Raw genomic sequence first — 4,941 nt, forward strand, 5'->3', positions numbered from 1 at the left:
TTTGCTTAGGGTCATTGTCCTGCTGGAAGGTGAACCTCCGTCCCAGTCTCAAATCTCTGGAAGACTGAAACAGGTTTCCCTCAAGAATTTCCCTGTATTTAGCGCCATCCATCATTCCTTCAATTCAGACCAGTTTCCCAGTCCCTGCCGATGAAAAACACCCCCACAGCATGATGCTGCCACCACCATGATGTTCTCAGGGTGATGGGAGGTGTTGGGTTTGCGCCAGACATAGCGTTTTCCTTGATGGCCAAAAAGCTCAATTTTAGTCTCATCTTACCAGAGTACCTTCTGCCATATGTTTGGGGAGTCTCCCACATGGCTTTTGGCAAACACCACTCTTCTGTAAAGCCCAGCTCTGTGGAGTGTATGGCTTAAAGTGGTCCTTTGGACAGATACTCCAATCTCCGCTGTGGAGCGTTGCAGCTCCTTCAGGGTTATCTTTGGTCTCTTTGTTGCCTCTCTGATTAATGCCCTCCTTGCCTGGTCCGTGAGTTTTGGTGGGCAGCCCTCTCTTGGCAGGTTTGTTGAGGTGCCATATTCTTTCCATTTTTTTATAATGGATTGAATGGTGCTCTGTGGGATGTTCAAAGTTTTTGATATTATTTTATAACCCAACCCTGATCTGTACTTCTCCACAGCTTTGTCCCTGACCTGTTTGGTGCTGCTTGCTTGGTGGTGCTCCTTGCTTAGTGGTGTTGCAGACTCTGGGGCCTTTCAGAACAGGTGTATATATACTGAGATCATGTGACAGATCATGTGACACTTAGATTGCACACAGGTGGACTTTATTTAACTAATTATGTGACTTCTGAAGGTAATTGGTTGGACCAGATCTTATTTAGGGGCTTCATAGCAAAGGGGGTGAATACATATGCACGCACCACTTTTCCGTTATTAATGTTTTAGAATTTCTTGAAACAAGTTATTTTTTTCATTTCATTTCACCAATTTGGACTATTTTGTGTATGTCCATTACATGAAATCCAAATAAAAATCAATTTCAATTACAGGTTGTAATGCAACAGAATAGGAAAAACGCCAAGGGGGATGAATACTTTTGCAAGGCACTGTAGATTGTTAGAATTTTGTTGACACCGTTTACAGAGTTGAGCAGCTCACACGTCATTTCACATAGCAGACATGACAAGCTGACAAGTGAGCTCTTCTCACTGCTGTCGTTTAGTCACTGGGTGTGTTCTGTCTGTCTTCTGTTTGTGTTTGAGCGCATGTGATAGACCTAGTCTTAGGATGAGAGTTGAGCTCAGATGCAGTTCCACTAAAGTGGGGAGTGGACGACGGGATAATGTGACAGTGAGATGCTTACGAAAAAAAGAGGAACAAGTTTATTATAGTTATTACCCATTCTTTACGCAAAGGTTGAAAGTTGAAATAGTTTAGGTTCAAATCAACTCTGACCCATTTGGCTCAGTCCAATCTCAAATGAAATGTTGTATCACCTTCCCTATGTGGTCTTTGACTAATGGACACATGAAAGCTGGCCATGTTTTGCCAATAATATGCACATCCTCTAGTTGTAGAGGGGACTTGAGATAATACATTGATATCTGATTTCCTTTTATCTTTGTACATGGGACTCCAATGAGTAAGTCAGTGGTCTGGTTTCAGTGTTTTCCGAAGAGAAGAGGAAAAAGCAGCACAGGCACTAACGCACAGGATGTGACGCGTTGAGCCACTTTTTGTGACCATTTCCATACAGGATTTACCCCAGTGTTTTACCCAAAAGGTTCAGTCCTAGCTATGGAAACACAATTCCCTGTGACATGTCTGGTCTCCATCTGTAAGTCACTTGTAGTAATTACATTCAAAGCAGAAGAAATAATCATTCTTGAAAACATGTTGCTCAAAGGATAGATTACCCTGATCTAGCTGAATTAAATTAAAATGTTTGGCTAAACATAGCAGTTGAATGAGGTGACATGGAGAGGATCTGTGTCTGCCCCATGTGCTCTCACTACTGGTGTCCCCCAGGGCTCGGTTCCTCTTCTCGCTATACACCAAGTCACTTGGCTCCATCATTGCTATGCGGATGACACTCAACTACTTTTCTCCTTCTCTGACACACAGGTGGCGACACGCATCTCTGCTTGCCTGGCAGAAATCTCAGCTTGGATATCGGCCCACCACCTCAAGCTCAACCACGACAAGACGGAGCTGATATTCCTCCCGGGGAAGGCCTGCCTGCTTCAAGACCTCTCCATCACGGTTGACAACTCCACGGTATCCTCCTCCCAGAGTTCAAAGAACCTTGGCGTGACCCTGGACAACACATTTTTACATTTTAGTCATTTAGCAGACGCTCTTATCCAGAGCGACTTACAGTTAGTGAGTGCATACATGTTTTTTATTTTTTTATACTGGCCCCCCGTGGGAATCGAACCCACAACCCTGGCGTTGCAAACGCCATGCTCTACCAACTGAGCACACCCTGTCGTTCTCTGCAAACATCAAAGCAGTGACTCACTCCTGCAGGTTCATGCTCTACAACATCCGTAGAGTACGACCCTTCCTCACACAGGAAGTGGTGCAGTTCTTAATCCAGGCACTTGTCATCTCCCGTCTGGACTACTGCAACTCGCTGTTGGCTGGGCTCCCCGCTTGTGCCATCAAAACCCTGCAACTTATTCAGAACGCCACAGCCCATCCGGTGTTCAACCTTTCCAAGTTCTCCCATGTCACCCCGCTCCACCGCACACTCCACTGGCTTCCAGTCGAAACTCGCATCCATTACAAGACCATGGTACTTGCCTACGTAGCAGCAAGAGGAACTGCCCCTCCCTACCTTCAGGCTATGCTCAAACCCTATACCCCAACCCGAGTACTCATTACTGCCACCTCTGGTCCCTTGGCCCTCCCACCCCTACGGGAGGGCAGCTCCCGCTCAGCCCAGTCAAAGCCCTTCTCTGTCCTGGCAACCCAATTGTGTTACCAGCTTCCCCCTGAAGCTAGTCCCTGCCCATCTTCTGAAAATATCTGAAACCCTACCTCTTCAAAGAGTATCTTAAATAATCCCACAGCCCTACTATTAGGACTTGAATAACACAGCCAGATTTCTATTCATTTTTTTCAGCAAAATGGAATTTGAGACATTGTGTCAATGACACTAATCTGCACTGGAAAAGTGTGTTAATGATCCTAGAGATTTAGGGTATTTCATATCCAGATGACCGCTTTGTCTATTATTTGTATAACTGGTCATCAAACACACAATTCGTTTTTGCTGTTTGTAGCCTATTTAAGAATATTGTATTCAACGACAAGTAGGCTGAACAAATGTCAATGGGTTTCTGTTGACAGAATAGCTGCCTTACCATAGAAACCAATGTGGCTACCCTTCATCATCTCAATGTATTAAACTACATTCGTAGAAAAAAAAGTGCTATCTAGCTACCTGCCGCTCTCTGGGTCGGCAGGTAGCTTAGTGGTTAAGAGCGTTGTGCCAGTAACCGAAAGGTCGCTGGTTCTAATCCCTGAGCTGACTAGGTGAAAAATCTGTTAATGTGCCCTTGAGCAAGGCGCTTAACCCTAATTGCTCCTGGAAGTCGCTCTGGATAAGAGTGTCTGCTAAATGACTAAAAATGTAAAATCTAGCACCTAAAATGGTTATTTGGCTGTCCCCATAGGAAAACCCTTTGAAGAACCCTTTTTGGTTCCAGGTAGAACCCTTTTGGGTTCCATTTAAAAACCCTTTCCGCAGAGGGTTCTAAATGGAACCCAAAAGAGTTCTACTTGGAACCAAAAAGGGTTCTTCAAAGTGTTTTCCTATGGGGACAGCCGAATAACCATTTTAGGTGCTAGATAGCACTTTTTTTTCTACGAATGTAGTTTAATACATTGAGATGATGAAGGATAGCCACATTGGTTTCTATGGTAAGGCAGCTATTCTGTCAACAGAAAGCCATTGACATTTGTTCAGCCATAGGGATCTCCTATGGGGACAGCCGAATAACCCTTTTGGAAACCTTTTTTCTAAGAGTGTACCTGTAAACTGGTATTTCTGGCTAGTATGTCACAGCTTCATGCATCCTCTATTTGTACTGGTCATCTATATTTCCCAATAAATAAATAGAATACACTTAAAGGGGCAATCTGCAATTCAAACAATAACAAATCAGAACCCAGCCACTGTTTTGGTAAAGGGATGAGTGATGGGGCTGGAGAAATGTAACCGCTTTCAAATTCATAGACAGAGCTATGGATGCAAGGACTGTTTTATAGTTTTAACCATGTTTTGAGGCTATACAGTGTTTGTTTACAATTAGGCCTGCACTGTTTACAAAGAATAGAGTAAAACAAGCTTATATTTTGGGTTCTGATGGGTAATGACAGTTGAACTAAGCTCATGAGGCATTTTAAAGTGCCAAATATTAATTTTGTATATAAATCACCCGTTTTTTAAATGTATTTGTATTACATGGTAAAAAGTTAATTACACAGGAATAACATATGAATCAATTAAAAAGCAAAATGTTGTACCATTTGCCAGGATGAGTACCAGAAAGTGGCCTATACCATTGATACATTTAAGAAAACACGGTGCCAGGTTGGTTGTAACCAATGATGAGTATAAACCCTGGATTGATTATGCTATGTAATGGCCAATGAGAGGCTTCATAGCCACCGGCCACCATATTGGTACCCCTCAGAATGAGCAGTCCTCCATATATATGTATATATATATATATATATATATATATATATATATATATATATATATTTTTACAATGGAGAACCAAAATGGCGGCGCAGTGGCTTCAAATCAAGCTTCATATATATATATATATATATATATATATATATATATATATATATATATATTACGGCGGAGAACCAAAATGGCGGCGCAGTGGCTTCAAAACAGCACCCCCTGTTAGTCATCTAGGGTTAATACATATAATTGCTTGTAATTGAGGGGATTGA

This window comes from Coregonus clupeaformis, chromosome 13 (genome assembly GCF_020615455.1).
Source record: "Coregonus clupeaformis isolate EN_2021a chromosome 13, ASM2061545v1, whole genome shotgun sequence".
NCBI classification, from domain to species: Eukaryota; Metazoa; Chordata; class Actinopteri; order Salmoniformes; family Salmonidae; genus Coregonus; species Coregonus clupeaformis.